Raw genomic sequence first — 24069 nt, 5'->3', positions numbered from 1 at the left:
ACAATAGAACAAAAGAACACATAGGTGTTAAAGTTGGTGATATTATCTAAACGAATGTGCTAATTAAGAATGGATGGTAGGGCACTCAAGGTATGGCTCTAGTGGGGGTGGGGAGAGCATAAAAGATTTTAAGATATTTAAAAATAATGGAAATAGGTGGGAAAAGAAAAATCTATATAATTTATTGGAAAAAAAAGGAAGGGGGAAACAGAAAGGGGGTGGGGATGGGGGAGGGAGCTCACGACCTAAAGTTGTTGAATTCAATATTCAGTCCGGAAGGCTGTAAAGTGCCTAGTCGGAAGATGAGGTGTTGTTCCTCCAGTTTGCGTTGGGCTTCACTGGAACAATGCAGCAAGCCAAGGACAGACATGTGGACAAGAGAGCAGGGTGGGGTGTTAAAATGGCAAGCGACAGAGAGGTTTGGGTCATTCTTGCGGACAGACCGCAGGTGTTCTGCAAAGCGGTCACCCAGTTTACGTTTGGTCTCTCCAATGTAGAGGAAACCACATTGGGAGCAACGAATGCAGTAGACTAAGTTGGGGGAAATGCAAGTGAAATGCAGCTTCACTTTTTTTTTTATGGCTGGATCCAAGTCTAATTTGGAGGTAAAAGACTAAGTAATTTTGGTCAAGGAATATAACATTTGCTGCAACAACATAATCTGGCCCTGATCAATGGGTTGACATTGTTGATGTGGTCTCAGCAATCAAGAGGTCTGTGTTTTTGCACCAAGTTCATGGGTGGGATGATGAATTAACAAAAGTGAGTTGAAGACTGAACAGCCAGAGGTTTCTAATTGTGCAGATTTTGACTCGAGATAGGAATTCTGGAATGTGGTTTCTGCAGGTCAGAGAAGAAAATGAATTTCTCACTGACTTTCAAAAGAAATTGGACTTTTAAAAAAATTCTTTCATGGGATGTGGGCATTGTTGACAAGGCCAGCATTTGTTGCCCATCCCTAATTGGCCTTGAACCGAGTGGCTTGCCACATCATTTCAGAGGCTGTTTAAGAGTCAACCACATTGTTGTGGATTTGGAGTCACATGGAGGCCAGACCAGGTAAGGACAGCAGATTTCCTTCCCTAAAGGACATTAGTGAACCAGATGAGTTTTTATGACAATCAACAATGGTTTCATGGTCAGCGGTACTGAGACTAGCTTTTCAATTCCAGATCATTAACTGAATTCAATTTCTAGCATCTGCTCTGGTGGTATTTGAACCCTTGTCCCCAGAAAATTAGCTTGGGCCTCTGGATTACTAGTCCAGTGACATTACCGCTACACCACCATTTCCCCCTAAATACTTGAAGGGGAACAATTTACAGGGCTATGGGAAAAGAACCGGGGAGTGGGACTTGCAAAAAGACTCCTTCTGTGCTGTAACATCTGCATCATTCACTGATTCTATGAATCATCTCTGTGGGGTGTTTGGCTCAACATGCATGTAGAAAATATTCTTGGCATCTCTCATTGCTGTTCCACGAAAATAAGTTTTAACTGACCCTAGAATAAACAAAACTATCCATACCTTAGTTCAAGAAGGAATGCCTGAGTTCCTGAAGCCAAAATTGAAATCTGGTACAGTTGCAGACTTTTGGATGAAAATTTTTCTGTGACATACCCAGTTGATGATATATTTTCATCTATCAATCAAACACCATCAATATAGTTTGTTCATCTAAACATTTACGCACCATTTCAATATGTTTAGAATTAACTAGGAAACCAAAACAACATCTGCACAGCCACACTGCTATTTCACTGAATTGCAGATGCTGTGTGCCACCTACTTAGATTATATGTTGCCGATCTAACCAAATTTACAAACTACATTTGATATATCTGACCACCACTTGGTTTGCATACAAATTGTATTCAATTGATGTATTTAAAGCACTAAATACACCTTACAAATTGGATTAGGTAACCAGCTAAAGTGAAATGGTTTGAGATAGAAATTCGCAGCTTCTGACTGTCATATTAATTTGTTCAATAAACCCAACTTCACGTAGACTTTGACTTTTTAAGAACACAGAACTGTGTTCCGAGGGTCAGTGCCCAAGGAACACACATTCCTCAGGCACAATGATCAGGAAAAGCAGATAAAGATGCCTTTGTACGCCCGGAGTACACAGACTTTTCTAACACAGGGATTCTAGTCCTGTGCTTAGGGGTAGCCATGGAACAGAGGAAGAAAGATGCCTTCCTTCTGCTTCAAGTCCCTATGACCTTTGTCCAAGGGATATTCCTAGTTCATAAAATACAGTTGCCATTGATATGATCCCATCTGAGTCGAAAGAATAAAACAGTGGATGATAAACATAATAACCCACTCTCTTCCACGTGACCTTACATGTGGTCATGGTCAAGGTCAATAAATGCATCCTCAAAAGCCATTTCTACCAACTGCATGAATGGCCTCAGACACTACTCAATTCATCACACCCCACCCAGCACCCCCCATCACTCACCTACAATTATTATCAATCAGATTTATACCAGATATTCATAAGCTCCACTGCACCCTCACACATTTAGCACTGCTGCAAACTTCACAGCCACATCTCATAGCTTGCCACACTGCAAACTATTCAACCATAGCATCTGAACAGATGCACAAAACTTACTGATAATTTTCCTCTCTCTTACAGGATAAGATGGTGCATTCATGGAGGCTGGAAGAACTAACTGAGGGAGGCATTGGGGATGGAGACAGGCACACCTATATGCCCTAACTACCATGGAGGAAACTGTGCTGGCAATTTTTGGGACAGCTATTTTTGAAGTTGTGGCCAGTGGCAGGGCTGAAACCATTGAGGATGATGATATCCTCATAACTAATTCTCCTTCATGTGTATTTCACTTCCCTCTTATCACAAACTCTCTTCTGATTTACAAGCTGCAGATTACCCTGCCTCCTGTACCACAGCCTTACATTTTTGCATTGTTCCTTTCTAATATTTAGGAGGTGCAACCTGGTCAGGTAGCAGAGAAACACTAAGAGAGTGATGATGAAGGTACAGTACAGCACTTGATTCCTCACTTGCAGCCACCAGCTTAGATACTGACTTTTCAAGTATCTTAAAAACAGGATCTGCACATAGTGAGACACTGCACATGAGTGAGTTGCAGCTAGGGCAGAGGGCAACAACAGCAGAATGCCAGCTTGCAAGAAAATGAAGCTACACACAGATTATGCTGCAGAGGACTCAAATAGGATTTGATGGAACAGCCTACAGAAGAACTAAAACAGAAGACATGTACTGAGGGAATACGCAGGAGTAATTATTTTTCTTTTGTATTCCATATGGCATGTTTTTGTTTATAAATATGGTTTGTAATTTTTTTTTCTCTGGTGACTCTCATTCTTGCATTGTAGCCAAACAGATGCAGTGATGGTTAATGACAGGGAAAGGAAGGTGCAGGACTGTTGGTGAATGCGGAATTGGGGTTGTGCTTACTGATATTGCACTCAGAAGAGCACTTCACAGACAGCCCCAGCAGGAAGGGGATGCATTGATTGACTCCTCCCTTCTTCTCCTCTTCATCAAGTATTTGCTCCTCAGCTGCTCACTGTTTAGGTGGTGGCAAGGACTGTCCTTCATGATGGCAAGGTTGTGGAGCATGCAGCACACCACCACAAATCTTGACATCCACTCTGCTGAGTTCTGCAGGGTTCCTCCAGAGTGGTCCAGGCAGCAGGCATATTGTTTCAGCATGTCAGTGGTCTGCTGCTTCACACTGTTGTCCAGTAGCCACCCTCTGGTTTATTATGGTGGTTCAACTGCAAGCAGCACAGCAAATTGCCGCAGAATAAGGCACCATAACAGCTCTCAGGATATTGGACATTAATTGCCTAATATACTGAATATGGTCACACACCTGCTGGCTGTTGAGATAGTGGAATTCCTTTCAGTTCTGGTATATGGCAGAGCTGGTGCGTAGCATCCATACCGTGGCATTACCAACAGAGGGCCCTGGTTGGTGCACCTTAGTAGTTACAGCAAGCTGTACACCAAAGCTCCTTAGGCAGCACCTTCCAAACCGAAGACCACTACTATCTAGAAGGGCAGCAGTTAAGTGGGAACACCAACATCTGGAAGTTCCCCTCCTAGCCACTCACCACTCTGACTTGGAAATATGTTGCCTTTGTTTCACTGTCACTGGGTCAAAATCTTGGAACTCCCTCCCTGACAGCAGTGTGGGTGTATCTACACCACTGAGACTGCAGCAATTCAAGAAGGCTGCTCACCACCACCTTTTCAAAGGCAAATAGGGATGGGCAATAAATGCTGGCCTAGCCAGCGATGCCCACATCCCGTAAATGAATTTTAAAAAGTACCTCATACTTAACTTGAATGTTGGTATATACGCCAGATACCTTCTATTATTTTTGTTTGTTCAAAACCTGTGGAATCTTGTTGCTTTATTCACTGAGCAAGTGTCTTAGATTTCAAACCTTGTCTACTTTAAACAAAACGTTATTGGTCCCTAACAGAATCTTATCAACCACACGGGGGTCTGGCCAAGGATAATAACAATCTGCAGATCAGACATGCTCAACAGACCTGAAATATCTGACATCCCACATGTACTTTACAAACTGTTGTCCTTGATACCTCTCAATGTGCCTCAGTCTAGAGGTATTGATACTCCAGATGTTTTGGACACTCCTTTGTGTAACCCACAGACCAGATTATGCTGACTCTTTGACTGCAATCAATAGACCGGGCATTTCTGATCTGTTTTAGTGAGTGCGACACATCAGGTTCATTTGAAAACTCTGGCTGCTGCACAGATCAGGAACTGCCTGATGCCCAAGTATGCACCACAGACCAGGCATTCATGGCACCACTCTTGACACTCATCATTCTTTCTGGATATCCAGACGCACTCAGCATTGCAATGTCCAACAAATGCATTCTTCACACATGACAATGAATACTGACTCAGACACATACCTTTATGCCTAAAAGGTGGCTATCATCCTCTTTAAGTTATTTTTCTTTGATTCTTTCAACTTGTATTTTGTTTTGTTTTTGTTACATATGTCTAATTTATAATACATTCCCAGTTTTCTTTCTTTCCTCTTCACATAATTTACTATAATCCACATAAATTCATAGGACTTTCCCATATAGTAATGAGATAGCAGTGATAAGTGGGGCATATAAGATTGGAAAACTGTTTAAAGCCAATGTTGAATATTCCAAAGTACAGAGCTATGGAATATTCATAAACAAATTACAACTTTGCTTCCCTTTTTAATTTTTGATGTCAGAGTATGAAACATCCAACCCCACTAGATTAAAGACCAAACATTCCTAAAATGTGTTACACCTCATTTTAGAGGGAGATCTGTTTTTAAGGTCTATTTTGAATGATACTTTACATAATTTCACATTTCTTATTTTTATTTTAACTTTTAGTTAGAAATAAAAAAAAGGGGAAAGAGAGCTTACCTGGTGCTGTGGTGTCCAGTTCCGAACTGAGGTCAGAGCAGTTATAGGCTGTGTAGCTGCTCTGGCGAAATCATTGGGAAATCTGACAGCCCCGATCTCTCACAGGCATACACGCTCAGGAAACATAACTAATTTGGCACATGAGCTAAAATTCTATAAATGTCCAGTCCTCCTGTGGGATATTCACTTACTTCAAAGATGCTTTGTTCAGCAGTTTGCAATTTGCAGCTAAATGATAAGTTCAGCACTGATGGGTCGACTCACAACTCTCTGTATCCTTCTTGCTGCTCCAAAACTGCCCAGGTCGATCTGTGCCTTTGTGGTTGCTTCACATTCTTATTATGTTCTTTGCTTTCAATGATCCCCTGTCTTCTAGATTCCCCTGCATTCTCTTTCAAGTGTTACCTTGACTCGGTAGTAATGTTTCTGTCTCCAAGTCAGACGGTGACTGCTTTAAGCCATATTGTAGCACTTGAGCACAAAGCTCATAGCACTTTTGGGCCAATTTTTGATGCTGGCGGGAAGCAGGCAGTGAAGGATTTCCACTGGCTTCAATAGAAAGAAAAATCAGGCGAGTCCTAACAATCATGAACAGTGTTTTTGCTCCACTAAGAATTAAAATTGATCCTATTAATTATGTACTAACAGAGTAGTGCATTGTTGGTGGTGCTGTACTATGTCTGTTAAGCTGAATGTACGAGATCCAATGGCATTATTCAAAGAAATGCAAGGGAGTTCTCCCAGTATCAATATTTCTCCCTCAACCAACACAATGAAAAACAGATTTACCTTTTATCTCATTACTGTTTCTGTGATTTTTATTTTTGCTACACCAGGAGAACTCCTCTGCACATCCTAGGATATCACCATGGGACCATTTATCCAGTACTTTCTGTGTGAGTCACTCCTACATATTCAGCACTGTGTAACTTGCTCATAGATAGTCACATTCAGTATTTCTATTGTGGTATTTAGCATTCTGTGTAACTCACTCCTGGACATTGATCATTCTCTGTGAAATTCACTCCCATGTATGCAGCACTTTCTGGCTATTCATCACACACTGTTTAACTCTCTCCCGGGAACCCATAATTCTCTATAACAAAAACAGAATTACCTGGAAAAACTCAGCAGGTCTGGCAGCATCGGCGGAGAAGAGAAGAGTTGACATTTCAAGTCCTCATGACCCTTCGACAGAACTTGAAGTTCAAGGTTATCTAAATCACTTGCAGATACCCAATTCTCTATCTGTAATTCACTTCCTAGACTATATGGTCTGTGTAAATTGCTCTTGGGTATTCATTATTCTCTGTGTAACTTATTCCCAGGTATCAATTCATTCTTCCTGTGTGTCTCACCCATCTTAATTAAGATAATTATATAGATAAATGCACGAGGGAGAAAGGAATAGAAGGAAATGCTTATAGTGTAAGATAGGCATAGACCAGGAGTGTAATATTTTTGATAGATTTGGTAGTGGATTAAATGACATGCATTGTCATGCACATTCATAAACACAGGTGTAGCAAGTATATGCTACAGGTGCCCATAATCTCAGGTGTAGTAAGGACCTGCCATAGGTGTCCATAATCTCAAGTATAGCAAACATCTGTCATAGGTGCCCATAATCTCAAGGGTAGCAATCATCTCCCATAAGAATATGTTCCATTTTACATGACTTCTACATTTTTTTGTCATTTATTCTCATGCAGCAATGCCCTGCTCACAATTAAAGTTGACACTCAGTTTGAGAAGGGTGTATCAAAAGAATGTTTTTATGACTGAATCCTTTACCTCCCCATTTACCTGTGTATTTTTTCAGCAGAAGTATGGATCATTTATTGAATTTGTAATGAAACTGTATCAGGAGCAAAGCAAATCACAGGATCCAACAGCAAAATCCCATCTCCTGCCACATGAGCTGCTTTTCCCAGATCACAGAATGCTAATGGGTTGAACATTGCTTTAAGACTTTGACTTCTTAGTAACCAGCCCCAAGGATAGAAACAAAAATCTTTCCACGACGCTAAGTTCACCCTCTATGCCTGGATCAGCTGTTTGCATTTTTTAGAGGTTGTATGTGTGGCTATTACTCTAATGGTAGGTCCCAGAGGGAGCAAGTGGTACTATAACCAGCTGCATGGAATGACAACATAGCAGAAACTCAAGGAAGAAGCCCTTCTGTTGCACACTCCAGGGAAGGAAAATGCTCCAAACACATTGCCTTATAAGAGAAAGGTTCAATGCTAAAACACCTGTTGCTAGCACTAATTACTTATTCTGGGATACATGCAGCAACCTGATACACTTGTCTCCATATACCAAACGCCTTCTCCCCCACTCCCCACCACCACCACACCCCCCCCCCCCCACCCCCCCCCACCCCCCAAATGTACTTGTTAATAGACACAAGATATAAAATCCTGATTGCATTAAAATGCAAGTTCAAGATGTGTCTTTTCCCATTGAGATACCTTGATTTAGGGTCTCAGCTTCAAATTTCCAATACATGATGCCAAGAAAGTTACAAAGTTTGGATGGGTAAGGGAGGGAAATTGGTCAGGGAGTCATTCCACTGGGAGCCTTTCTCTCAATGCCACTCCTGGGATTTTCTACCACAAGCAGTATTGGCATATTATAATGGGAGGCAAATAATGGGATGATACTACATAATGCATTTCCTGTCACAGAGTCTGGCCACTGGGGGAGTTTTACATTTTAAATAGAATTTGCTGAATGCCCTGAATCACAAAAAAAATGTCAGCATCTCTTTTCTTTTTTATTTTCTGTTGGTACCTCAGGGCAAATTATCCTACACTTTGTGATATCGCCCAGCTGACAAAGGTGACGCAGCAGTACAGTACATGGACCTAGTTCCCATGCTCAAAATGTTACTGGCCCTAAATCTGGGAATTAAGGCAGGATCATGATTGCAACTGACAGCCAGCCAGAAGTCCCATTCCACTGCATATGCAATAGCAGAATGGGATGGAAGGAATTCAAGGCTCAAAGCTACAGAAAACCACCAATCTAATGGAGGAATGATAATGAGTTAAATCAAGAAACAGTGCTAATGTGAAGCAAAGATTGGGTGTCAAAGACTTGTAAATTATAAAAGGAAAAACATAAAATAGCAGCTCTAGTCTTAGAAGTCAATTCTTTGATTACTAAGTGAAGAGCTGAGAAATATAGAGCAGATTCATCTCAGTCTGTGCTGGGTAAGGGACAATTTTCCTCAGAGCCTCTAAAACAGGGAAGGAATTTTGTTTGGAAGTGATGAAGAGGAAACACTTTTTCAGATGCACTGTCTGAGGCACCATGGCCGTCAAAAATTGATGAGTGGGTTTATGGAACAGACTATGAGAAAAAGTATATTCTGGGTTAATTGAGACATTTTAGAATAAAACTAGGTGAATACCTGTCAATAAAGAACATTGAAAGTCTGAGAAATATTAGAAGTGTCTTACTCATAAGGTTTATGCAGAGTATGGTGGGGGAAGCGCAAATCTGTCTTGGTGTTGTCTTGCACAGGCTGAAAGGAACAGGCTTGCCACACAGAATATACAGTTCAAAAACAGGCAGTTTAAAAACAGGCCATAGGGTCCAACTAGTCTGTGCTGGTGTTTACACTCCCCTAGTTCCATCTGTCTCAGCCTTTTAGCATATCTTTCTATTCCCTTTTCTCTCAAGTACATATCTAATTTCTTTTTGAAAGCATCTAAGCGACCAGCTTCAATCACTTTTTGTAATTCTTCGACACTTTCCCTCCCATTGTTCCATGCAAGCTCTAGCTTGAGAGTTGAAGACCTTGAGATCTTCAGGGCTGGATGGCCTCTGTTAGCAGAAGGCATTCTTATATACCTTTCATTGTTTGGGATGTCTATCCAGTCACAGTAAACAACATGCTTGGCTGAATCCACACTTCTGTGTAAGGGCTTTGCAGTAACCAACACCAGTCCTGAGGCAATTGAGACAAAGCCAAGTTGGCCATATTTTATTGGGTCCTGGCAGAAGCAATTCCTTTGGGTCATTAGACAACTCGTGAACCTCTGTCTGTTGATGTGTTAACCAATGAGCAAGGGAACAGCTATGGGGGTTACAGCCTAGGGTCTGGACAGTGCGTAGGAAGCTGCCCCTCAACTACAACTTCTTTGTTGATGGCTTTCTGAAAGAGAGGGTCATTGATGTGTTTTGTCCATTCCACTCTTGATGTAACTTGGGGACATGGGGGTGGGGGGGGGGCTCAGAAAAATTGTTCATGTGGCAGTCCCTGTCAGGCTTTGTTTAGTTTACAAATCCTTCTACAACACTAAACTTCCTGTGGTAATGAGCTCACGTTCTAAGCATTCTGAGTAAAGAAATTTCTCCTTATTCTGGAATTGTTAACTATCTTGTGTTGATTGCCACTAATTTGGGATTGTCCACATATCTCTCCAAATCTACCCTGTTCAACCCATTCATAATTTTAAAGATCTCAATCAGTTCACCTCAAAGTCTGCTTTACTCTAAAGTAAAAGTTCCAACCTGTTCAATTTTTCCTAATAGCTGTATTCTCTCAGTCCTGGTATCACCCTTGTAAATCTTTTTGTATTTTTCCCAGTGCATCTATGTCCTTTATATAGTACGAAGATCAGAAGCCTACACTAGTATGGCCTGACGAGGGTCAGATATATAAATTTAACATAGCTCCACTACCTTTAGGTTCTATATTCTTAGAAATAAAATCCAGTGGTTTGTTAGCATTTTTAATAATTTTGCTAACCTGTGATACTGATTTAATTATTTTTTTTCAACTGTACTCTGGATCCCTTTGCCTTCTGACTACATACAGTTTCTTATTTTCTAAGGTATTGGTGCTGTTTCTGCTTTTCCTAGAAAGTGCACCACCTCATACTTATTTATATTAATGTTCATTTTCCATTTAAATGCCCAGTCTACAAGTTTTCTAATGTCTTTTTCTACTGTATTCCTTTCTTCCTCAGAGCTATCCAAATTATTTTTTCTTATTTCAATCTTCTCTATAGCCAGAAATTTTAGCTTGTTGGGCGGGTGTGCACCCCACCCGAACCAGCGTAAAATGATGCGTGGTGACATCAGGCGAGCTTCTCAATACCATCGCGCGCGCTCAGCGGGCCCGCCAATAATTAATAGACATATTAAGGCCATTAAAGTCCCAATTAAATGTAATTTTTCACTGCCCATCCAACCTTACGGTTGGCGGGCAGGTGAAAAGAACAAGCGGCATTTACAGTTTTTAGGAAACCTACATGCAGGATGAGGTTTTCAACAGCAATTAAAAATAAAATAAAAATTTTAGCTTTTCATTAATAACATGTCCCTGTTCATGTGACAATTGAACATGACAGAGTCACATGAGGGGACATGTTTTTTAACATTTTTACATTCTTTATTTTTGGTCATTTATATCTTCATCCGCCTGAGGCAGCTCTATGCCACAGTGAGCTTTTGCTACGCGCATGAGTGAAGTTCCCCGCTTGCCTTCCTCCCCCCACCAACACAGACAGTGCTGAGCACTGCAGCATGTGTTTCACGCTGAGCGGGCCTTAAATGGCCCACTAGCGTGAAATCGTGATTGCAGCCCGATTACGGGCTGCGATCGGCTTCCCAACCGCTCCCACCCGCCCTGCCAAGCCCGCGCAACGAGGGCAAAATAGAGGCCTATGTTCTTTTGCTCAATGCATTCAAATCAATGAACTCTGTTTGAGAAGAGTACTGTAATAAAGGGGCTTTGTTATTAACAAGTTAATTTTTTCTGCTTGGAGAATTCCCTGCACACAAACACACTCCAGGGAACGTCTGCAGAAATTGACACATTGACACATGATATTGAAGATATCGGGCAGAATTTTATGGCTGACGTACACGCGGCATCGCGATATTTAGGTGGGTGCGTGCGCTATGAAGCACGACGCGTGCCCACCATTAATTAAAGGCCTTGTTAAGGCCCTTAACTCGGAAATTGAAGCAGATTTTAAGGAGTCCGTGCGATCTTTGCCTTGATGCATGGGCGCAATGGGCAGGCAGGTAACTGATTTTTTAACAAACCTCATCCACGGGTGGGATATGTGGGCTCAGAGGTGTTGTTCGTGTTTTTTTCTGAAGTATTTAATGCAGAAAGTGTTTTAAATTTGCCTGTGCGATTGTTAGCAGTTCAGATTGATTTCCAATAGATTTCGCTGTACGTTGAAGCTTCAGCTCAGCAGTCTGCAGACAGTAATCTTTATCGGGCCTGCAGCTTTCCGGAGGCCTCCATTTAGCCTGGGTATGGGTTCTGACATCTCCACTGGAGACAGCTCCTCTGAGGAGGAAGGGAGGGATAGAATAAGGAGGAGACCAGGAGTGGACAATCAGCCTCCAGGGGAGACACCTTTGGGAGGCCAGGCGCAGGCACAAGGGGTGCAGGGCCAAGAGGTTGTCAAAGAAGACACCACTATCCTGCTGCCAGGGTATACAGGTGGCGAAGCAGCTACCTCAATATGACTGAGGTGTAGTGCCGAAGGAGGTTCTGACTGTCAAGGGGGACAGTCAACTATATCTGTCAGATCAAAAACAAAAATACCTGGAAAAACTCAGCAGGTCTGGCAGCATCTGCGGAGAGGAACACAGTTAACATTTCGAGTCCAAATGACCCTTCAACAGAACTAAGTAAAAAATAGAAGAGAAGTGAAATATAAGCTTGTTTAAGGGGGGTGGGACAAGTAGAGTTGGATAGAGGGCCAGTGGTACGTGGATATAACCAAAAGATGTCACAGACAAAAAGACAAAGACGTGTTGAAGGTGGTGATATTATCTAAGGAATGTGCTAATTAAGGGTAGAAAGCAAGACAAGCAAGGTACAGATGGCCCTAGTAGGGCTGGAGATCTTCCTTCCACAGCTTCCAATCTGATAGTCTCCCAATCTCGGATGGCCCGCTTCTACCTCTTACCCAAAATCCACAAACAGGAATGTCCCGGCAGACCGATCATGTCAGCCTGTTCCTGCCCCATGGAACTCATTTCTTGCTATCTTGACTCCATTCCCTCTCCCCTTGTCCAGTCCCTTCCCACCTACATCCGTGATTCCTCTGACACCCTACATCATATCAACAATTTCCAGTTCCCTGGCCCCAACCGCCTCCTCTTCATCATGGACGTCCAATCCCTCTACACCTCCATCCCCCACCAGGATGGTCTGAGGGCTCTCCGCTTTTTCCTCGAACAGAGGCCTGAACAATTCCCATCCACCACTACTCTCCTCCGTCTGGCTGAACTTGTTCTCACACTGAACAATTTCTCCTTAAACTCCTCTCACTTCCTCCAAATAAAAGGTGTGGCTATGGGTACCCGCATGGGCCCCAGCCATGCCTGTCTCTTTATGGAGTAAGTGGAACATTCCTTGTTCCAGTCCTACTTTGGCCCCCTCTCACAACTCTTTCTCTGGTACATCGATGATTGCTTCGGTGCTGCTTCATACACTCAGCTGGACCTGGGAAAATTTATTAATTTCGCTTCCAATTACCACCCCTCCATTATTTTCACAGGGTCTATCTCTGACACTTCCCTTCCCTTCCTTGACCTCTCTGTCTGAATTTCTGGTGTCCAGCAATATCCATTACAAGCCTACCAACTCCCACAGCTACCTTGACTACAACTCCTCATACCCTGCTTCCTGTATGGACTCCATCCCATTCTCTCAGTTCCTTCGCCTCCGTCGCATCTGTTCTGATGATGCCACTTTCAAAAACAGTTCCTCTGACATGTCTTCCTTCTTCCTTAACCGAGGTTTTCCACCCACGGTGGTTGACAGGGCCCTCAGCTGTGTCCGGCCCATCTCCCGCGCATCCGCCCTCACACTTTCCTCTCCCTCCCAGAAACACGATAGAGTCCCCCTTGTCCTCACTTATCACCCCACCAGCCTCCGCATTCAAAGGATCATCCTCCGCCATTTCTGCCAACTCCAGCTTGAAGCCACCACCAAACACATCTTCCCTTCACCCCCCTGGCGGCATCCTGCAGGGATCGTTCCCTCCGAGACACCCTGGTCCACTCCTCCATCACTCCCGACACTGCAACTCCCTCCAACGGCACCTTCCCATGCAACCGCAGAAGGTGCAACACCTGCCCCTTTACTTCGCCTCTCCTCACCGTTCAAGGGCCCAAACACTCCTTTCAAGTGAAGCAGCATTTCACTTGCACTTCCCTCAATTTAGTCTACTGCATTCGTTGCTCCCAATGTCGTTTCTTCTACATTGGAGAGACCAAATGCAGACTGGGTGACCACTCTGCAGAACACCTTTGGTCTGTCCGCAAGCATTACCCAGACCTCCCTGTCGCTTGCCATTTCAACACTCCACCCTGCTCTCATGCCCACATGTCCGTCCTTGGCTTACTACATTGTTCCAGTGAAGCTCAACGCAAACTGGAGGAACAGCACCTCATCTTCCGACTAGTCACTTTACAGCCTTCCGCACTGAATATTGAGTTCAACAATTTTAGATCATGAACTGTCTCCCCCATCCCCACCCCGATACCCCCTTTTTTCCAATAATTTATAAAGATTTTTCTTTTCCCACCTATTTCCATTATTTTAAATGTATTTCCATCCATTGTTTTATCTCTATCTTCTAGCCTTTTTTGATTCCTTCACCCCACCCCACCCCCACCATGCTATATGTACCTTGCTTGTCCTGCTTTCTACCCTTAATCAGCACATTCCTTAGATAATATCACCACCTTTAACACCTCTTTGTCCTTTTGTCTATGACATCTTTTGGTTATCTCCACCTATCACTGGCCCTCTATCCAGCTCTACTTGTCCCCCCCCCACCTTAAACCAGCTTGTATTTCACCTCTCTTCTATTTTTACTTAGTTCTGTTGAAGGGTCATTTGGACTCGAAATGTTAACTGTGTTCCTCTCCGCAGATGCTGCCAGACCTGCTGAGTTTTTCCAGGTATTTTTGTTTTTGTTTTGGATTTCCAGCATCCACAATTTTTTGCTTTTATATCTGTCAGATAATTGGCCGGGAGATATCCCCCAACTGTGTGGGTGGATACCCCATGCCAGTGGCTCTGAAAGTCACAGTTGCCTTCCACTTCTATGCCTGTGGCTCCTTCCAGGGCTTGGTGGGTGATCTTTGCGGTGTCTCCCAATCAACTGTCCACACTTGTGTCAAGCAGGTTACAGACACTTTGTTCAGATGTGCATTGACCTTCATCCACTTCCGCTGTGACCAGACAAGTCAGGCATAGCTAGCCAGAGGCTTAGTGGCCATTGCTGGCTTCCCCCGTGTCCAGGGTGCAATAGACTGCACACATATGGCCATCAAGGCACCAGCAGGTGAGCCCGGTGCCTTCATCAACAGGAAGGGATTCCACTCCATGAACGTGCAGATAGTGTGTGATCACAGAATGCAGATTCTGCAAGTTTGTGCAAGGTATCCAGGCAGCTCCCACGATGCCTATATCCTCAGACACTTCCAGGTGCCGGGGCTCTTCAGTGCTCCGGCTCGGCTGGATGGTTGGCTGGTGGGTGATAAGGGCTATCCCCTCAGAAGGTGGCTCATGACGCCTCTCCGCCATCTAAGAACAGAAGCTGAGGAGCACTACAATAGGAGCCATGGCACCAGAAGGGCTGTGGTGGAGAGAACCATTGGTCTTCTCAAGATGCGCTTCCGTTGCCTGGAATGTTCAGGGGGTACACTCCAGTAGCCCCCAGATCGCGTCTCTGTGACAGTGGTAGCAGGCTGTGCTCTGCACAATCTTGCGCTGGGAAGGGGGGACGCAGTTGACGATGAAGGCCTTGAATCAATAGGTGAGGCTGCACATGATGAATCCAGCAGTGGCTCAGAGGATGAGGAAGCACAGGGCAATGATGAGGGACAGCACGCCGACCCGCTACTACACCAAGGAGGCAGGGACATCCAGGACACTTTAATCCAATGAACCTTCAGCTAGCTCCACACACATGGATCAGCAGGACCAGCATTGCCTGGCGCTTCCACACGTGGCACTTAGGTGCGACATCTTCAACCTCATCAGCTGCAACTAAGGGCTGAATACAGAAACATCAATGTCCACTCAAACACTCACGATAAGTCTGTGATACATACAAATGCAGCACAAAGGAAACACCCTCAGCCATGGTCAGAAAAGTGGACTTTATTGCCACCAAAATAAAGCACAAATGTTGCTCTGATGTACATAATGAGATATTCCCTAATCTAGGGCAAGCACAAAATCACCAGTGACAAACTCGTGGAGTGCCTAATGTGCCCTGTGCTTACATTTGTGGGTGCTGCGTCTAGGTGCCACCCCATCGCTCGGAGTGGCTTGTAAGACAGCCTGACTCTGCTATCCTGTTGGCCTCTTGATCTTGACGGCCGTTCTCTGGCCCGTGGAGCCTGTGCTGGCCCCACCTCGGAGGGAGTGGCCAGTTCCAGAACTGGCACCTCTCCAGTTGTCGCAGCCTCAACTGATGCAACGGTACTGGCAGATGGGTTGAGCAGCTGCTGCCCTCATCCGGAGCGCCCTGACAGGAGCTTGCAGTGACAACTGGCACCTGCTGCGCCGACGTGAAGTCATAGTGAAGTCATATTGGACCTCCCTGCTCATCGCAGATGGATGGGCATCGAGCGGCGACACTTATTGCCCAGAACATCTCCCACATTGCGAATGACCACCTGTAGCCAGTACCACTGTGAGGGCTTGCAGGTCAGAGAGTAACCCAATCAGAACATTCTCAATCCGCTGGAAGCCCCGCTCCATGAGAGTCGCCAATCTCTCAATGGAGGAAGCCTGAAACTCTGTTCTGAAGTTCATGCCATCACTGACACTCTGCCTGGACTCCTCCACCACAGAGACCAAGTGAAGCACCCCTTCATGCAACCCTGTCAGATGCTCCCGAGGACCCTGCCGCTTGTCCTGCAGCTGCTGCATGGCTGACATCTCCAGAGGCACATCATCACTGCTGGACTCAGCATGTGCCTGGTCCCCTGCAGTCCTCTGGCTGCTGGCGCCATTGGAAGTCTCTGTCCGTGCCATCTCCTCCAGCGATTGTGAAGTGCCCTCTCCACTGTGCCCCAGGACACTAGTCGACATCATAATCCCCACTGAAGTGTTTGTCGCTGCGCTGGTGCCTGGCTCGCTGAAAGGATGTGACGCAAGTTGCAAGGGTTGGCCCTCAGGTATGGAGGGGGGGGGGCTCTGGACTTGTTGGTGGCGGCCATGGGGTGGTGATGCTGAAATTAACAACATGGACAGTGCATCAGTTAGCATTCAGTCAGTAACACATTTCATCCCTTTCCCACCCAGCCTCATAAGTCGCTCACCAGAACCTAAGGAGATGAACATTAGTGGGGTGATAAATAGTCAAGAGGAGGCCCAAACATTACACGCGCATACAGACAGGCTGGTCAGATGGCCTAAGGAATGCCACATGGAATGTTATGTGGATAAGTGTGCGGTTAAGCACTTGGGCAAGACAAGCAAGGTACAGGAATACATGAGTAATGGTAGGACCGTGGGAAGTCACGACAATTACAGGGACCTTGTAAGGCAGACCAGTTAAGGTAGCAGAACAGGAACATAAGGTGTTTAACAAGGTTGAAGCCAGACTTGCCGAGGAATAGAATGTAGGAAAAGGGAGGTCATGTCAACCGCTGTCGAGGCCACATCTACACTTCTGCGTTCACTTGTGACCTGCGCTTCATGGGAGGGATGGCATTTGAGTGGGGAGTGTGCAGAGGTTCCTGACCTGGATGCATGCCAACCTGGAGAGTTGGAGCTATGAGGAAACATTGCATACACTTGCAACATTTGCTGTGGAGCACAGGAGATTGACAGGTCACATTATTGACCTACATACCGTTATGAGGGGCATAGAACGGGTGGACAGAAGGCAACATTTCCCCTTGGCGCAGGGATGACTAACGTGATGGCATTTATTTAAGTTGAGTGCCATGAGGTTGACAGGTGAGGTGCTGAGAACCTTTTGGACAGAGTAATGTGGGACACACTGGCTGAAAGGGTGGTGGAGGTACAAACCCTCCTAAGATGCAATAAGTCTTTGGATGTGCAGCAGTGATGCCATGGCATGTTAGGCTTTGGGGATAGTGGTCACAAATGGGATAAGGCAACTTTGGAAGATGCTAGAGACGCGCATCCTCAAGGGGCCAAGGGACCTTTGTGTATGACCCACATGTCTGACTGTATCAGTCCATGAACGAGCAATGTTGCTGCATTAATGATTGCAGCAATCATCAGTGCTTTGGATGGTGGGGTGACAGAGTGGATGGGACTGTAGCCCTCAAATACCTGGCCGCTGCACCCCAGCCTCGCCGACACCTGCCAACCTGTCCGCCTGCCTCCTCTCCAGCTCCATGGCCTGCTCCTCATAAGTGGTGAGGTGCTGCAGCACGGCATGCCCACCACCAGTCCACTGACGCTCCCAGATATTGCTCTCAGTTTGTGCCTGCAGAACAGAGAAGAGCATTTATTGGGGCTGATCACTCATGTACCTTGCACGCGCACACCGCACCCCAAACACAGTGGCCCATCTGAGGCCTCCAGCGGCTCCTGTCCACACTACTGGTGATCAGTTCCCAGAAGATAGTATGGCTGCTCCCAACCCCCTTCCCCAATGGCCACCTTGGACACAATCGGCATCCATCAATTTGAATAACACACGGGTCTTAGCACCCATGACAAAGAGGCACAACTAGGTGCGGCGCCGAGGCCAGCAGACGGCTCTTGGCCACGAGACCTTGAGGCTCCCCTTCCACCACCTCATCACCATCAATAAGACATGTGTTGGAGTTCTGAGTATATGTTCAGCTGCCTCCCCTGCAGGTTGCCCCCAGACTACTCAAATGCGACAAACACCAACATATGCTGTGGGGAGAACCCATCTTCTCCTCAACCACTAAGGCTGATGTAAGGATGGTCACTATCTGTTTGCCCACCCAGCATGCACCAAATGCCCAATGCAGTAACGGCACTAGGATGTGGGGGTTGGGGGGGGGGGGGTCCTCAAAGGCTAAGGCTACCTGCTGGGTTAAATGTCCAAGGATGATATGGTACTCACCCTTCCAGAGCGCAACAATTAATCGAAGCGCCTGCGGCACTGTGCTCCTGTGCGCCGCACACCATCTTGAGAGCTAACAGCCTCTGCCACCTCCTGCTACACCTGCCTGGTCACGTGGGGGGCCCTTCTCCTCCCATCCTCTGGAAACAAGATGGTTGGACACCACTTCCAGGAGGACAGTAAGGCAGGCTCAGAGAACTGAGGGGCAAAGTGGCCCCCCACTGGCCTACCTTGCAGCCTGCCTCCCTCCTCCTCCTCTGCCCTCACCTCATGGTGTCCAGTTTCTGGCCATGGTCAGCAGCCTAAAGGAGGTTGCCTGGCCATTCTTTATACAGACTGCCGGTTGCCCATTGGAACTCTCGGTCTGAACACACCTGCCGCCAATTTAATTTTCCCGCTAAACACGGGAGTCTGAAACACGCCTTAATTGGCCCGCCGTGCAAAATGGCAGTGCGGCCCATTTCGGTGGCGGGGATTGGCTCCCCACCCCCCACTGATTTGGGTGGGCCCGCCCACCCGCCCACCCGCCCAACAAACGCAAAATGCAGCCCATCCACTTTGCTAAGGAAAATAAAAAAAACATAATTTTTTTGAATGGTGAGACACTGGGAAAGTTTCGAATTTAGAGGGACCTGGGTGCCCTTGTATATGAATGACAGAAACTCAAATGCAAGTACAGAAAACAATTAGGAAGGACCGGTCAAAAAGAATGTGAATTTAAGATTAAAGAAGCCTTACATTTATACAAGGCATTGGCGAGGTCACACCTAGGATACCTAGAGTGTGCAGATTTGCTCTTCTTACTTAATAAAGGGCATACTTGCCAAACAAGCATTCACTAGACTGGTTCCTAGGGTGAGGGAATTGTCCTATGAGGAGAAATTGAGCAGACTGGGCTTTGTTTCCCTGAAGTTTGGAAGAATGGGAGGTGATCTAATTAAAACATAAAACTCTTAAGATGCTTGACAGGGTATATGCTAAGAAAATGCTTCCTCTGACTGGGGATACTAGAACATGGGGGTCACAGTCTCAGAATAATGGATTGGCTGTTTAAGATTGAGTTGAAGAAAAATTTCACTCAAAGTATTGCTAATCTCTGCCCCAGAGAGCTGTGTATGCTCAAGGTATGGGTTAATTAGCTTTTTTTTGGTATGAAGATCATTTAGGGATATGGGAATAGTGTGGGAAGATAGAGTTACAAGAGAAGGTGGAGTTGTGGTAGATCCTGTTTAATGGGAGAGCAGGCTTGAACAGCTAAATGGCCTACTCCAGCTCCTATTTTTTATGTTCTTATGAACAATCCCAAGATTCCACCTCCAGTCACTGCACCACAGCAAACATTGGTACAATCTCAGGACATGCTGTGTATATTGACACATCCTAGAGGATCCCTTGCAGCACTGATAGTTTTGTGAACTCTTTATAACTATTGACGCACTTGAGGGCATGTTTTGAAAATATTTACTGGGATGGCCACAATGAAAATGCCAGCACATTCTTGAAAAGCCTCTGCAAATATTGACATAATCCTGAGAACTCTGCCAACACATGGCTTCAGGTCAAAGGTGGGCAAGGAAACCTCCTGCTGATTACCAACTACCATCTTCCCACAGCTGATTCCCTCAGTATTCCTTCATGTTGTCATGAAACTAATATACCTTTTCATAATATTTTTCTGGTTTATTGTGAAGTAGGTTTATGGGGGTAAGTAAGGTTGGATCTGTGTGTGATTTAATTACATTCTGCAACTGAATCACAAACCGTTTGTAGTCAAGCAGACTGCAGGCTTCAAACCATCAAAAGAAGCTAAGTACTTGACATGCTAATAAGTGAACAAAGATGCTGGCTTAGTATATAAGGTGTGAAGGGAATTTGCATTTTTAGATACATGAAGGGATATTTGGATTTCAAAGGGATCTTAGTCTGTCTACAACAAGCCAGATAAGCAAAGCTAAGGAATGTTTATTTTTCCCAACTGTTACTGACAATATATATTGGCAACACGAGAGTTTTTATATTATGAGGTAGATACAGTTTCAAAGACATATGGAACAATAGAATTTACATATTAAAAAAAGAGAGAAACATATATAATTTTTAATTCTCCCTTATATGTCAGAACGCCATGTAAGGTCGAACAGGAGTGCATGAAATAGCCTGAATAAAGCTTCCAGCATTTGTGCATAAGTCTGCTTTCTAACGAAATGGAAGCTGGAGAAAAGACATTTGGAATTCGACTGTCCAGGGTATTGTGTTAACTTGCTGAGTTTGTTTTAAATCTAAAATCTATTGTGGACCGTTGCCTTAAGGGATTGTAACTGGGAGTCAGGTTAATTAAGAAGTTTCGGAGTTACTATAGTAATAATTGTAATCTTATGTATGTGCTTGACAATGTTTATTTTGTTAATAAATAATTTAATTTAAATTTTTAAAATTACTAAAGATCTTGGTGGACTCATTACTTTTGAATTTAGCACACATCTCGTAAGGAATACAAATTGCAAAACCATTGTGATAACGCAACCAAGTTTCCCTCGTGGATTTGGTCCGTTTGGCACACATCATCTGCCACATCATAACAATGTTGAACACCACTGAGAAAAAGCACTGAGGGTAGCAGGAGCACAGAAATGTACTCTGGGTGGGGGACTTCAATGCTCATTACCAAGAGCGGCTCAGAAGCACCACTACTGACTGAGTTGGCTGAGTCCTGAAGAACATCATCTGCCAGATTGGCACTGCAACAAGCAGTGAGGGTACCAATAAGAAGGAAAAACCTACTTGACCTCACCCTCACCAATCTATCTTTCGCAGATGCATCTGTCCATGATAGTGTTGGTAGGCGTGACCACTGCACAGTCCTTGTGGAGATAAATGTCCCATCTTCACCCTGAGGATACTGTTCATCGTGTTGTGTGGCATTACAACCGTGTTAAATGGGATGAATTAGGACTTGGCAGCTCAAAATTAGGCTTCCATGGATTGATGTACTCATTGGCAAGGCAACCACAATCTGTAACCTCATGGACTGGCATATCCCACATTCTGCCATTACCATCAAGGCAGGTGATCAACCCTGGTTCAATGCATAGTGCAGGAGAACATTCCAGGAGTAGCGTTAGGCAAACCTAAAAATGAGGTAATGACAGAAAATGCTGGAAAAATTCAACAGGTCTGACTGCATTTGTGGAGAGGAAAACAAGAGTTAATGTTTTGAGTCTGTATGGCTCTTCTTTAGAGCCATATAATTCATACGGACTTGAAAGGTTAACTCTGTTTCTCTCCCCACAGATGCTGTCAAATCTGCTGAGTTTTTCCAGCATTTTCTGTTCTTATTTCAGATTTCCAGCATCTGCAGTATTTTGCTTTTATCTAAAAATGGGATACTAATCTGGTGAACCTGCTATGAAAGGGGAGCCCAGCACATCAGTGCAAAAGACAAGGCTGAACCATTTGCAACCATCTTCAGCCAACATTGTCAGTGGATGATCCATCTCAGGCTCCTCGCGAGGACCCCAGCATTAGTCTTCAGCCAATTTGATTCACTGTACATGAGATCAAGAAATGGCTGAAGGCACTTGATACAGCAAAACCCTGGCAACATTCCAGCTGTGGTAATGAAGCCTTGTGCCCCAGAGCTGGCTGCACCCCTAACCAGGCTTTACCAGTATAGTTACACCACCGACATCTACCTGCCAATGTGGAAAATTGCCAAACTACATCCTGTCCAAAAAAACCAGAACAAATCTATCCAGCCAATTAATGCCATGATAGCTTACTCTCGCTCAACAGCAAAGTGATCGAAGGTGTTGTTGATAGTGCTATCAAGCACCACTTACATAGCAATAACTTGCTCATTGATGCTCATTTTGAGTTCTGCCAGGACTAATCAGTTCCATACCTCATTACAGTCTTGATCCAAACATGGACAAAGGAGCTGAATTCTAGAGGTGAGGTGAGAGGGACTGGCCTTGACAGCAAGGCAGCATTTGACTGAGTGTGGCATCAAGAAGCTCTAGGTCTAAATTTTTCAGATTGCAGGGTTTCCCTTCTTGCCCTGCTGAATCCTAGTGCCCTGCAGCCATTTAATGCTTGAATGAATATTAATTTGCCTCAGGGAGGACTTCCATCCCTCACAGGAGCTGCAGTGGACTAAAGAGGAACTTCAGGAAGATGCTTAAGCCTAAGTCCCAGAGAAGAAGGTAAATTTAAGGGGTCCCAGGGCAGGAAGAGTAGGCAAGGCCTGGGGTGGCTAAGGGAATGATCTGGCTGTTGGGGGAAGAGGCCGGGGGGAGGGGAAAGGGAGGTCCATCGACCACTGAACCAAGGGTTGGCGGGGGGGAGCACCCGCAGTTAAAAAGGGTGCTTCTGAAGGAGGCACCCCCACCCCACCACCCCCACCCCTGCCTACATCCCAGCTTCCCACCTGAGATCTAAGCCTGTTCTTTTTCTGGCTTCCTCCATGCCAGGTAAATCCTTCTGCCAGCCTAAAACTTGAAGCAGGGCAGGAAAAAGCCCTCAAGTGTAAGGGCCTCAAGTGGAGCAAGGGTGGCTGTCCCATCTGAGGCCTTGCTCACCCCAGCGTAAAATCGCTGCAATGTCAGGGTGGGCAGGAACCCAGAGGGAATCCCATTCCTCAATTTCACACTCCCTGCCTGCCTAAAAACCCACCAGCGGCACAGCGTGAAATTCAGATCCTAGTAAAATTCAAGTCAATGGGAATCAGGGAAAACTCTCTGTTGGTTGGAGTCATACCTAGCATAAAGGAACATGGTTGTGGTTGATGGAGGCCAACTATCTCATGCTCAGGACATCGCTCTAGGAGTTCCTCAGTGTAATGTGCTAGGCCCAACCATCTTCAGCTGTTTCATTAATGACTTTCCCTGCATCATAAGGTCAGAAGTGGAGATGTTATTGATAATTGCACACTGTTAAGTACCATTCAGGACTTGAGTACTGAAAGAAAAAATTCAGATCTACGCTGATAAATGATACATTACATTTGGGCCACCACGTGCCAGGCAATGGCTACCTCCAACAAGAGAGAGAGTATAACCATCTTCCCTTGACATTCAATGACATTACCATTGCTGAATCCCCCACTATCAAAATCCTCAGGGTTACCATTGACCAGGAACTGAACTGGATCAGCCATATAGATACTGTGGTTACAAAAGGTCAAGGGTTTAGAATTCTGCAGCAGGTAACTTATCTCCTGTCTCCCCAAAGTCTGTCCATCATCTACAGAGCACAGTCAGGACTGTGTTCAAATACTTTCCACTTGCCAGGATGAGTGTAAGTCAGTCAAGAAGCTCAACCACCAACAACAAAGCAGTGCACTTGATTGGCATCCCATCCACCACCTCACTCATTCACTCCCTTCACCACTGGAGGGTAGCAGCAGTGTCTATCATATACAGTAATTCACCAAGCCTCCTTTTACAGCATCTTCCAGATTCACTACATTTACCACCTTGAAGTGAAGAAGACAAATGAGAACACCAAGACCTGTGAATTTCCCTCCA

The 24069-nt window shown here is 45.0% G+C and overlaps 1 long non-coding RNA gene across 1 annotated transcript; it reads right to left on the bottom strand.

Moving 5' to 3' along the window:
* Positions 1–16342: 16342 nt before the first annotated feature.
* Positions 16343–23516, bottom strand: LOC121282958. The gene is made up of 3 exons (XR_005944152.1): positions 23300–23516; positions 17776–17932; positions 16343–16700 (listed from the first exon to the last, which is right to left on the bottom strand). It is a non-coding gene; the product is annotated as an uncharacterized LOC121282958 (long non-coding RNA).
* Positions 23517–24069: the final 553 nt, after the last annotated feature.

The sequence above is a fragment of the Carcharodon carcharias genome, chromosome 10 (genome assembly GCF_017639515.1).
Source record: "Carcharodon carcharias isolate sCarCar2 chromosome 10, sCarCar2.pri, whole genome shotgun sequence".
In the NCBI taxonomy this organism is placed as follows: domain Eukaryota; kingdom Metazoa; phylum Chordata; class Chondrichthyes; order Lamniformes; family Lamnidae; genus Carcharodon; species Carcharodon carcharias.
The sequence above is the reverse complement of the archived record's forward strand: the minus strand, read 5'-3'. Positions and strand labels throughout refer to the sequence as shown.